The 13,266-nt window shown below is 34.8% G+C and overlaps 1 protein-coding gene across 4 annotated transcripts in view; it reads left to right on the top strand.

The window, feature by feature from the left end:
* The window catches only part of HBS1L (HBS1 like translational GTPase), a 62,827-nt gene that overhangs the window by 14,597 nt on the left and 34,964 nt on the right, over window positions 1–13,266 (top strand). Inside the window, exons 1-2 of one of the 4 annotated variants that reach the window (XM_061990729.1) lie at window positions 6,834–7,109; window positions 8,005–8,181. The exons of the other annotated variants lie outside the window; for them this stretch is intronic. The gene's annotated coding sequence lies outside the window, so the exon portion shown is untranslated. Of the gene's footprint in view, window positions 1–6,833; window positions 7,110–8,004; window positions 8,182–13,266 lie in introns of those variants that run through there. 4 annotated transcript variants of the gene reach the window in all.

Below are 13,266 nucleotides of genomic sequence, written 5' to 3'. Positions count from 1 at the left end.
TGTTTTTTTACATTTTATTCAGAAATAACTGTATGAGTAATTTATCATTGAATTGTTCAGACAATTCTTAGGATCTTAAGCTTCAGAGGCAGCAAGCTACTTCAGTTTCTGGAACTGTTGCACAATAATACCCGAAAACCTTATTTCTGAGAGACTAACTAGTACAGTGAGGTAGTTTACATTTGCCCTGTTTTAATCATATCACTCAAATTCATTTTCCAATAGTCAACAGTTTTTAAATATCTACACTGCAAAAAAGAGTAGCTACTGCTACTGCAAAATTGAGTAGCTATACAAAAGATATGTATTAAGATAGATACAGATTGTCTTATTGAATATATGTATTTAATTACAGTGCCTTTATACAAAGGCAATAGTTTAAGGTTTTACCCAGAGTTGTTCTCATCTCTTTTAAATCTAAAGTGCCCAGCTTTTCAAAATTGTTCAAATGTTTTTGTTTTAAATATTGATTATGAATTGTGGTTGGGAGAAAAAAAAGCAAAAAATTTTATCACATTGTAATTCCTGCAGTAAAAATAAACTTCCTGAGATGATGAAAAGGAATTTTTTTTTGTTTCTTTGGAAATTGAATTGAGATTTTAGGGATAACTCATATCCTTTTTTGATTCGTGTGTAGGCAGGTGATAAACCTTTCAGTAAATTTTATGTTCAATTTGCTGTGTCCAGGCTTCTGTTTAGATGATGAAGAAATGTCATTAGTCCAAGTTATCTGTATTACTGTGTGTGCGCTAATGGTTTGGCCTTACAGTATATTCTGTGGGTAAGAGAACCTTTTTTATGAAATTGGTGTGTTCAGTCTGCACCAGAAAACAATTTTATGGCACAAAGCTCACAGCCAGTGGGGATTTATGTATTTCTTGAAGCAAGCTCTTTTGTTCTTCTCTAATTGCAGTTCAGTGAGAATAAGTCTGGTTTTAGTATTGGTGTATTACACAGCCAATTGGATCTCTGCGCAGATTATTTGTTGAAGTATACATTTTTTCCAAAAGTAAAAGCTAATTGAAGTTTGTGATTTGAGGTGATTGTTGATATGAATGATTCTTATTATAATGGTTCATGGGTTTCTGATGCCTATATTGTCATGAAAGTGTTAAATTGTTTGTTGACAAGTTACACTGCATATGAAAAATGGCCCATTAAAAACAATGGCCAGTGACTTCTGAGGTATGTCAGTGGTTTGTTGGTCAAATAAGTGATTTGGGTGCTTAATGTAGGTAGGCTATCTTTAGAAAAGAACCGACCCTTCTCTATAACTTTCTGGTAATAAAATGACCAGAAGATGACTAGAACCCATGAAATGGTTGTAGTCTGCAGAGATTTAAGTGATACCTTTTGAAAGAGAACTCATGAACAATTTGTTAAGAATTACAGACTTGTGAAGACATAGTGAAAATTATCTTTTTTTTTATAATGAGAATGTAGAGATTTCAGAGAAGAATCACGTGTCAAGTATTTATTCATCGTCATGTCAATGTGTAGAGGTAATAGCTGGTGAAGATGGACATTATTTTAATATTTCTGTTGGCTATTTGAGGTATTTTTGTCTATAAAATCAAAGAAACTGTAATATAAATCAAATGAAACTGTAATATAAATGTTTTCATAACCGTTAACACACATAGCATTTCTCAGGCATCCTTTGCTTCTGTCTCAGCAGTGGTGTTATTAGTGGTGTTCACAGGCTGCAATTTGAAATGTGATATTGTCATGAGCTGGCATTCTCTATAGAGGCAGGGATTTTTGTTGGATGAAATTCAACTGATATTTATGAGTTCTCTGAGGAACTTTTCTTGCAGTTCAAATTTCTAAAAAAAATGCTTCTGTAAAAACAGTACCACCTTAGTCAAAACAATCTGCATTGTGTTCTGCTCGCTTTTTCAGATTAAACTAAATTTTCATTTCTTTTTGTGTGTGTTAGTGTGGCAGAACAAATACAGATACTGGTGAGTGAGCTAGATTCTGTTCCATTTCAGGCACCATTAACGGAATTGTTAACCACTTACTGTCACTAAGGTTTTTGATTTTAGTGATGCATGAACAAGAAGGAGGTCATATGTTAACACACGGTCTTTGCAGGAAATACAAACTACTGTGAATAGAACATGTTTAGCTTCATTGTTGTTGAGGTAGCAAGAAATCTAGTATTTTTTAGTGAAGTAATTACCTTAGTTGAGCTGTCTTTCTGTTTTATGGTAATTTCTCAGGAATAAAACCAAGAACAGAGCCTTTACAGGACTAGTTTATAAATACTTAATAAGAAACAAGCTTCAAAATTGAAAGTCGGCACAGGAAATTGAAAAGCCTTACTCATGATATGCCAGATAATCTAGGAAGAGAGTGCAGATCTGAAAAGTCGAGTTCTCTAAATATTGAACTATACTTCTACGCTAGTAGCTCTTAACATAGTAGCAGATATTTCTGCACTGGCATTTATTTTTTATATGGGATTTTTGTTAATACTGCATATGTTCAGGTTTTTTACATTGCTATTAAGACAGTGTGATCAATTTCAAGAATAGAAGCCACAAGTAAAATTAGCAGGTGCTTAGCTTGCATTTTGTTAAGGTTTTTATCTTTCCATTTTCTAGAATTCTTTTTTTGCCTCTCCTTTATAAGTACCTTCGTTCACTTTTACTTTACATTAGTAACAAACAAAATCCCACAAATATTGCCATAGTGTGACCTCATGTAATTAGCTTTTTCTTTTCACATAGTTGGATGCAGCAAGGTTTGTTTTTGTGTCAGAGTGATGGGCATTTCTCAGTCCACAGAGAAATACTTACTTGTCTTCTGCCTTTTTATGCTACAGATGGACACCGTCATAGCAGTTGCTTCTCAGCGCAAAGTGTCAGAATGCAGATTGTTGTACTTCAGTGTGACTTCTGCTTTGAGGTTAATGGATGAGTGTCTTAAATGTAAAAACAAACTGATACTTTTGGATTTTATTTATAGGGAGAATTCCAAAGAAATCCTGGAGGAGCAAACATTCTGAAGTTTAATGGTGATGTACAGTATATTTTCATTAGCTTATTGTCCCTCAAGTTTTGCTTCTGTTTGTAACACCAGGCTCGCTTTCATTTCACACATTGGAAAATCCACTATTTATACCTGAGTAGCTCAGAAGAAATTGCTGTCTACAATTTCAGTTGACTGTGCTAACTTTTCAGCAACATGACAGTTCTCTGATGCCCGCTATAGCAATGAGAATCCATTGTACTTAATGATAGATATGGCATGAATTCAGTCTGTAGCAAAGAAAGGTGTTCTTTACTGAATGGAAATGTTTGAAATCTGACATGACTGATCTTAAATCGTGGAAAGTAAAGAGAATTTAAGACTTCCGTGTTTTGTGTAAGAAAAATATATACACAGACTTCGAGAAGTTACTGAATCTTGACACTGAGGTACTGTGTGGGTTTTAGAAAGGAAGTGGCTTATTTCAGGGAAAAATGTGTCACCAGCAATGTAAAGCTTTTTAAAATCCTTTGAGATGCCTTTTTGAGATTCTCCTCATACATACTGTACACCTACACTGGAAAAAGTGACACTCCAGTCTTTTTCTGAGTTTTCTTTTATGATCCTTTAACACTAGTTTGGTTTACCTGTTTTTTTTTTTTTTTTTACAAAATATAAACCAATAGAAAGTCAGTTTTCATAGTAGACTACATAGTATATGAAAGTTGAGTGTTTTGCTTGGAAGAGAGCTTAGATAAAACTAAAAATGATTGTCCTTTTCAGAACTTAGGGATTTCAGAAGAGCCAGAGGTCACGGGTAAACTGTTGCTCCACTTATTCTTACTGTGGCCTTCTATCAGTCTCTTCAGGTTATGGTAAAGATAAACCTTCAGTTGGTTTTCTCTGTATCCTTAGAAGGTAAATTGAAGAATTTACCGACTTCTCAGATATGATTGTTGGCGTATAAGGAATATATGGTTGGAGAAACTTTTAAAAAAGTCGTAGAATCATAGAATGGTAGGGGTTGGAAGGGACCTCAGAGATCATCTAGTCCAACCCCCCTGCAGAAGCAGGTTCACCTAGATCAGGTCTCATAGAAACATGTCCAGGTGGGTCTTGAAGACCTCCAAGGAAGGAGCCTGCACAACCTCTCTGGGCAGCCTGTTCTGTGGCTCCATCACCCTCACAGTAAAATCTTGTTGAGTTTTAAGGATAAATAATTACTGCTGTTGTATATCAAATTCAGTGTTGTAAGACCCACCTGAAGTTTGTATTTGACTACTAAAAGTAAGGCTGTTGACAAGACTGAGATGGTAGTATTTTACTGTTGCAAACCAATGCATTTCAGCTCTATAAACCAATAAGACATCTAAATGCTAGAAGTATAGACATACCAAATCTGAAATTGTGAGAGCTAAAGAAAAATTTTAAATACACCAATTACTGATGAAAAGGAGCTTGAATGCTGATAGGAAATGTGTAAAAATTCAGTAATGAAGTTAAACAGTAAAAGCTAGGGAGGTGTAAAAATGCAAACTTAAACCACAGAATTGCTTCACAATATCTGTTAATGCTAGGTGTCTTTCACTGCAAACACTATTGTTTCTTTCCTGGTAAATTTGTGCTATCAACACCTTCTTTATACTGTCTTCTGGATGTGCTTCTTCAGTATCATACTTTTTTTTTTTCCTATTCTATTTGATTCAATATTGTTATAAAACATACTACTTGCATAGTCTACCAACTGAAATGCCACACACTCGGCATTACTTCAGTGCTTCTATTTGCACTTGAACTCATTTGCTTCTGGGTGGCAAAATAAGCTTCTGTGCTATTTCATAAAACTATCATTTTGGTCTTCAGAGTGAACAGTTACAAATGCTTAAATTACCAGCTTCCCCCGTTACACTTGTGACACTTGAAATGGCCATTAAACTTAAAACTTCTCGGAATCCCTGGTGGAGATTCATGCTTACAAAAAGCTTGGAAACCTAGGTCAACTGTGGAAAATACCCATGTCTTCAGAAACTGTGATGCCTCATTTGCAGAGACATGAAAGATCTTTGATTGTTGCTTCAGTTATTCCATATTTTTACTGCATATTAATAAAAAGCTCAGCCTAAATGGAAATTTTATATCTAATTAATTCCAAAATATGAGTTGGACTTGTTTTGGGTACTCCTTGTTTAAGTCCTTGTTACCCCATTTTGTGGTTTTAGAATCACATTTTCCTATTTTTAATGTTTTGCTCTTCCCTATTACGGACCCACATAAACAGGAAAATGACTAACTTTACTTGTCAACTAAGCAAGATGGTGAAATTGCATATACATATACTAAGTGCTATGCTTAATTTGAAAAAAGAAGGAAAAGTGCCATGTAAAGACTTTTCAAAGCAACAATGTGATATGAATTGTGTGTTTTTAATGCTCTTTTCCAGATAACATTGACAAACAAACTATTGTAAGATTGTGGATATGACCCATATGCTTGGAGGTACTATTATAAATGTGAAGTGTTTTAACTACTCTTTAATTGCAGGAAGAGGAAAACATTAAGCAGTGAACTTGAGTCTGTGCAAGTTCCTCTCTAAAGTCATGATTGGGTGAAATGCCGCTCAGACTGGCAAATCAACTTTTCCTGGCGTTCTTCTGCATCTGATAAATCTTGGAAAGCTGATTTTAAACTAAAGATTATATTTTACTATATTCAGTTTTTCTTCCAAACTCTGATACACAGCTTTTATGAATCAGTTCATGTCTCTGAATGATGTCAGCAATGAATAACAGCACCTTCAGCGCTGTGTTTCACAACACTGCTATACATGGGTTGTTTTTCAAAGATAGGTCTCCCTTATTCAGATTATGGCAGTTGTTCAGCCTCCATTTTTTTCTAGACTTCATCAAATGCATCTTTCTTAACTCTGGAATTCACATATCTTTGGCTAGCACCAAAGGAGTTCATAGGAAAACGTGGAATAAATAAATATTCAGAATAATAATATACACATAAATAATGCAAGTGTTATAAGTAATGCAGACAATGTAAAGCATGCTGCAATTAAAAAGAGAAAACTATGTAAGTGAATACATTTGTTTTGCTGAAGGACAGTTTTTATAAGCTTTTAATAAATTTTAATGTGGAACAGATTATTTGTTTTTAAATGTATTTTGTACTTCTCAAATGTACGTTGCTATGTATGACAGGTAGCTTACTTTTGCCTTACTTAATTCAGCTTGGCCAGTATCTGCACTTCTTGAAGTGGTTTCCCAGATAAATACAATTAGAGCTGAGTACTAGGATTTTGTGTCAGTTAGCTACTGAAAGCTCCTACTAAAAGATTAATTGTCCAATTAAAGTTAGATTTGCTCAATGTCTAATAATGTCCAATGTTACTGGTAACATCCATAATAACAGTGCATCTTCTGGAATGACCTTTTTTGATATATAATTTATTATAGCCAAGTGTTTCTACAAACAGTGTGAGGTACAGTGGTGGTCTAGGATAATTGCCTTTGTGGCTTTTTGGGTAGTTTATTTGTCTCTAAAATTGTTGTGATAGACATGGGAACTTGCTTGTCTTTTGTTTTTCCTAAAGCATTGTTTTTAATACAGTGGAAGTTCTGGACTGCAGATAAATTAAGTATGCCTGTTCAGCCTACAGTATTGATGCAGGTCGAGTTTGTTTTGCAAGTTAGTCAGAGATCTTTAGCAGTTTCACGCTTAGGTTTCAAATATTCTTTGTCTGTAAATGTGTTGCTGCTAACACATTTAAATAACAGAGAATGATAAAACTTTTCTTTCTCCATATTCTTTTTTATTTTTTAATAGCCTTTGCTTCCTCCAGGTTTTTGTACTTCCTCAAATGTACTCTGTATATGAACATGGCAAGAGAGCATTGTGGCCAACTAATTCCATTCATTCAGGAAATGAGCAGGGTGCCTTCAGTTGGAATTAAAGGAAGCAGCGGAAGTAGATGTTGGTAACAGAGGTGACAAACAGAAATTTTGACAGAAACAAACTAGAAGAAAGTTATGTGCACTCAAGCTGTTCTTTGAGAATGTGATCATCCTCTCCTAAGGCTGTATTTACTTACTATTTATCTTCAACAAAAGACAGCTGCTATCGAATAGGTTTGTGTGTGATCTATTTAACTTTCATCTTTATAACACTGAGGATAAAACAGAAATTGTACTATTTTTTCTTTTTTTTTTTTTTTTTTCCCCCCAAATGGCAGGAATTGCTTGTGTTTAGGAAGTATATGTGGGGAAAAAAGACCTTTACAGCACACGAGTATCTGCGAAGTATACCACTATCAAGATCAATAACATAGCTAATGTAGCTAGCTATAACAGAGGAGCTAAACTTTGAAATCCTAGTAGTAAGGTAGAATGAAATGCTGATTCTGTAGAATAATTGGGACCAGTCAAGGTCTCTTTTATTAGAGAGCAGTCACGTGTGAAATAACACATCGTTATATACCTTGTTGTTATGGACATAGTACCAAAATCTTAAGGCTCATTTCGTTTTGTTCTGATATTCCACCGTGAGTGGAAAATAGCATTAAGGAGAGGGATAAGACTCTGGATGATGATGGGAAGATGTTCTCATTTTAAGTGGTATCTAATATAAAAAGTAGGAGAGGAACTGGTAAATAATAGCATATTGTAAATTGTGATCTTTAGTATTGAAGTGGTAGGTTGTGATCATGTTCTAGAAGTGTCTTGTTTGATGATGCACCTACAGCCTTTGATTTCATGATGTAAGAACATTATGAAACACTGAAAACAAAATTCAGGCAGCAGGAGGAAATGTGAAGTGTTTTCTTACGTTTTTAAAATAGATGTTTGTCTACAGAATACTTGAAACTGTCCTGTATACATATATACATATTTCTTTTTAATTATCTAATGCTGAATCTGGTATAAGTAAAAAATTGAAGTAGTGTTTCTGAAATGTATATTGAAAATTTTAGAAATAGTGATCCTGCAGTTAAGTATTTTCAGAAAGATACTTAATGTTTTGTAGTTGAGGAATAATGGAAAATTGAATTGATGGCATAAACTACCACTCCTTAATCTGAAGTATTGGAGCAGTGAAGGAGAGGAAGAGGAGGTACTTGGTCAATATTTGTCTTTAATTTGGAGGAGGAAAAAAACCCCAAAAGGAAACACAGCACCTTGTTAATTATTTTATTTGGTTTTGGTAAGTGTGTGTGTGTGTTGCTTCACTATTTTACATTTAATCCTAGTAAGACAAGTAGTACAAAAAGCGTACTTTCACTCAGCAAATCTCCTTTGAACAGATTGTGTGAAATGTTTAATTTTGCCTAATTTACATATGTAATGCCTTTTTAATGCCTTTTGTTTCCAACGTGTCCTTTCTTAATGTTTTTTATTTTTGATACATTAAAAACAGTAAAAATCTGAGCATTTACCATTTTCCTCTTCAAAGTCACTGCTTGGGCGGCTTTTAAATGTATATATTAAACTCTTTAATATTACCAGCTTTTTAAAATAAGCTGAGTTAATGTATAATTTAATTTTTTACAAAGTTATACATCTCCAGTAGTTTCTTAAGTGTTGGATAATAAGAGACTGGTTGGAATAGCAAAAGAGATAGGATTTTGTAGTTACAGTACCTTTGAACTACGCCATTTTAGAAAACCTTGTAAAATAGTGTACCTTCTGCTTTATCCTCCATCTTTTAGTACACTTCTTTTGTAGTCAGAGGTTTATCAACTGTTAGTTCTGAAGGTTCGTCTGCATTTTGAGATCATCAGATAGCAGAGGACCCTTTTGCATCATTCTGTCAACTGTACTGTTTGTTCATATAGGCAGACATCTTGGTTTTTTTCCTTTAAAAATTTGATTTACAGTAGCTACCTACTTAAAACTTAAATAAGGACATCCATGTGCATAGCTACAAATACTTGCCCTGAAAAAAGATATCTTTTGTCTTGGCAGCACATGGGCAGACACTGTTCTACTAGACTTCCTTAAAAAGTGATAGCACCTATTACATGTAACATGCTAGTCCCCATTTCACTGCCTATTACTGTTTCTTCAGAAGTTCTTTTTCATCTTCAGTAAAGGCATCATTTGCTCACTGAGCTGGAGACCTTGCATAGAACACCCATCATTTCTGCAAAGCACGCAAGCTTGCAGAATGTGTCTTGTATTCTTCTGATTTCATCTTCATTGGAGCCTGCCTTCCAGCATCATTATTTCATTCTGGTGAATAATGTCTGTTTTTTTGACTTGTTGGTTTCCTTGATTTATTAAGCTTGCTCATGGTCAAGAAACACTAACACTACATGTTGTTCTGTGACATTTCAGAAAATGACTGTCTGATTTCTCTGGTCAAAACTATATCATCTTTTAATGATTTTTATTTGGGGATTTATAATAGCACAATTGTTTTCACCATATTACAGGGTTTGTGGGGTTTTTTGGTGGTTTTTGTTGTTGTCAGTGACTTTTTATTTTTGTATCTAGTTCTCAATATAGAGCGATGCTGTACTCTTTAGTATGTTGTGTTTTTCTAAGAATATTTATGGTTCATGTAAAAAAGTTCTGTAACTTTACTTGTTTTTGTACCATAGTTGTCTTTTTCTTCAGTAACGATTTTCTGTCTTATTAGAAGCACAGCAATATCCTGAAGCAGTTCTTGTTGAGTTCAAGCCACCACTATGGGTATGGACTTGAGAATTTAGGTAGCATTTAAGTATTTGTAACAAAAATAGGATCTAGTAGATCTGCTTTGAGTTCCATATATGAAAAAATAGTGAACCTGCTCTACAAAGATGGTTGGTTTTCAACTGAGACTCATGTCAAAAGCTGACTAGTAGTCTTTAGTGAAAAAAAAAGTAATTGGGAGATTGTAGCTTGCCAAAGTGCAAAAAAACCCCAAATCCCAAAAAACTGTCAAGAGTCTGAACACTGATATGGATGATACACGTTATAGTTTGTACCTAGTACAAACTTTGTACCTAGTTTTACAAGATCCCAGAGAAGTACCCTAACTACTGGCTTGGGAAGATGTCTCCATCTCTATTAACTTAGAGGTGGTAGGCATGTTGATCATCAATAAGTCAGTTTTGTTACTATGTGAAATAAAAGTCCTTGAAATCTGAACTGTCCCAGGTAATGTGCTTCCATCTTTTCAGCTGCATTTCTGTTGGCAATCCCATGCCATCATTCCTCTGTCTTTAATGAAATTCTAATGTGTACTCTCATTTCCTTTCATCTTCATTATAGGTAAAGCTTACAAAATTGGAGTCTTTGGCTGAGTTTTTGTAAGATACGTAACCGGAGTCTGTCTTTTTAAGGAAAACCCCACAGATTAAAAAGGAGACATCTGTGGGGATTTGCTGTTTAAATACCATAACCTTGTGAGCAGAAATGCAAAAGTCAGTCCCAGTCAAGGAGTCTGGCTCCCTTGTACTCATGAACAGTTATTTTTTTTATTAAATGCATTTGAGTTTTAATTTATTGTATGGATGTGTGTGTTTTTACATAGTGTTTTCAGTAATTGCTATACTGCTGGACCTTGAATTTATTTACTTTTTTTTTTTTTTAAATTATAAACCATACTCTGTCTGTTGAAGAGTTTTAATTTTTTTTGAAATCATATTTTCACATGCAAATCCCTAAACTGCTTCTTTCAGTAGCTGATTAAATTCTTGTCATGAGATGGGGTTATTCTTTTGGTCCTCTGAAGCCACAAATCTTCCACTCTGAAACGTGCCCTCTGCTGTGATATTGCAGTTTGTACTGCCATACCTGAAATCACAGAGGGGCATCAAATAAATGTATTTTTCTTATGCAGGATTAACTTTGCAGTGGATGCATGGACAAGTAAAAACTTAAAAATCTGACTGACTTCTAAGAAAAAAAAAATTCTCCCACAGATAGAGCAACTCTCTGTCCCAATCAGGATCTAATGGTGGTGTGGTGTCACCAGGAGGGTGAGAGAATTGAGAATTCAGAGAATATAAGTAAGGTTTTAGGTAATCTTACCATGAAATTGTCACTCCCCTAAAAGTCTGCAAAATACAATTTTCCAAAGCTTATAAATGCTGAAAATAATTATGCAAGACTAGTAAATAGGAATTGGTGGTTTTTCTTTTTTGTTTTTGTTTTTTTCCTGCAACTTTAGAAGGCTACCTCTGTTTCTGGAGAAAGTTTGAAGAATGATTGTGAAAGAGTTTAGCATACTCAGGATTATTTTACTTTTTATGTACTATCAGTTTGCTGCTAATTTTTTTTTTGTTCACTCTTCTTCTATTTACACTTCTTTTTTCATACTGAGGTAATTTTGATGCATAAATAGAGACTGTGATCCAGGAAGCTTACTCTTACAAAATGCCTCACACTCCTGAATACAGTCAGCAGGAATGTACTTGTGGAGATAACATCAATGTGTCAAAGATATGCCCTTGTTTCTGAAATACCTGGATCATGTGCAGGCAAATAGCTCCATCCTCTGGCATTATAACACTAGCTAAAAATTAAACCTGAAATTGCTGTCTGTTATTTTTGGAAATTCAATATAATTGTAGTAGAAGGTCCATATCATACTTTCGGTTTTACATACTCATTTTGGGCCGAGGTTTTAACAGAAGTTCTGGTAATTTGCATGGACTCTGGGTGTTCTGTTCAATTAAGTGACTGGCTGAAGGGGATATCTTTTTAGGGTTAACCTGCCCATAGTGCTGACTCTGCTCTTTATGACCATTTATGGTAGGAAGTTGCACTTCAGACATACCAGACTGAGCTTTTCTAAATCTCAGTGAAAGACAATTCACACTCATTTAAGAAGAATTCGTTGAATTAGAAAACACCATCAACAACTTACAGTTGTGTCTGTGTGGGAGAGTAAAGGTGCTGTTACAGAAAAACTGCAAATATCTAATAAATTATTTTTACAGCAGATTGCAGTATTAGTTACGGATTGAGAAGGGACATCGTTGGCATTGCTAGAGTGCAAAATAATACGCCTCCCACAAATAAGGTTTCAGTAGTTACAAGATGAGTTGTACTGAGTTACGGTTATGTGAAGGACTGGATTTTAGTCCATTGAACTATATAAGCAGTAGGCATGAGAAATACCGCAGGGCATTCTTTTAAAAAACTTGACAGATGAGAAAGTCACTCTTTTGATTGTTGTGAATTCCTGTTGGACCTTTACATATTTACGTATCAGAGACATCAAAAGGAGACAGCTGATTGTAGAAGAAAACGGACCCCCCGCCCCTACCCCCACCCCCCGCCCCTGCCCCCAGTATGGCTTTCTATACAGCAGATATCTCTTCTTTTCATGGGAGGTGTTGGCTTAGTGAAACTGGATATCTTGAGAGTTCTACTTCAGTGACAGTGTCTTTCTTTCTCCTGATACTATTAATTGTGAATGTAAACCACACCAGTTATCAATGTTTCTGAAAAGACCATACCAGTAATCTGCATACAGAAGTGAACTATGTGTTCCTTTATTGACATATATTGATTAAACATAACTTCTTAGGGATAGATGCCAATTGGAATGTCATGTTCTTTATCCAGATACTGAGATGCACAAGTTTAATTTTCTAAAACGCTGAGTGCTCTTAATAAAGTTCAGTAAAAAGTTTTATATAAAAATATATATTATGCCATTCTCTGAGACATTAGGTTTATGGGGGACATGGGATATAAATGAAAGGAGCACCATTTGATGGAGTGATTGCAATACAGAGTTGGAGAGGAAAAAATAGTTTTAACAGGTAACATTAAATTTGTGCTGTTTATGTATTTGAATCCAAGTAGTTTAAATAAGTCTTGATGGCGAGATTAATACCATGGGAACACGTATGTTTCAGGTCAGAAGAGCACGAGAACACAGTAGTAGCCGACTGTTGTATTTTCTGTATTATTTGGCGTCAGTCAAGAAGGAAGTGTTGATGGTGAGAGAAACAATTAGACCCTGGAAATTTTGGTTAAGTTCCAGGCAGGAAAGAAAATCTTTGTGTTATCACTTTGTTATAACATATTTCACCCCATCCACTTCAGCCTCATCTAATGTCAGTGTCTGTGTCCTTCTCGTCCTCCGATTTATTTAATCGTGTTAACATTTTTAAAATTCCTGTTTGTGCCATACACACATTTCCTCATTGCAGGTCCATTTTTCCTTTGATCATTCCAGATTTCTTATCTAACCATTTCTAGTTTCCTACCTATTTTCCAATCATTGGCTATGATTATTTTCCATTTCCACTTTTTCCCCACCCATAGTTTGTGTTCATTTTGAGTT

The sequence above is a fragment of the Colius striatus genome, chromosome 2, assembly GCF_028858725.1.
Source record: "Colius striatus isolate bColStr4 chromosome 2, bColStr4.1.hap1, whole genome shotgun sequence".
Classification (NCBI taxonomy): Eukaryota; Metazoa; Chordata; class Aves; order Coliiformes; family Coliidae; genus Colius; species Colius striatus.
Note: the sequence above shows the minus strand (reverse complement) of the source record. Positions and strands in the feature narration are given on the sequence as shown.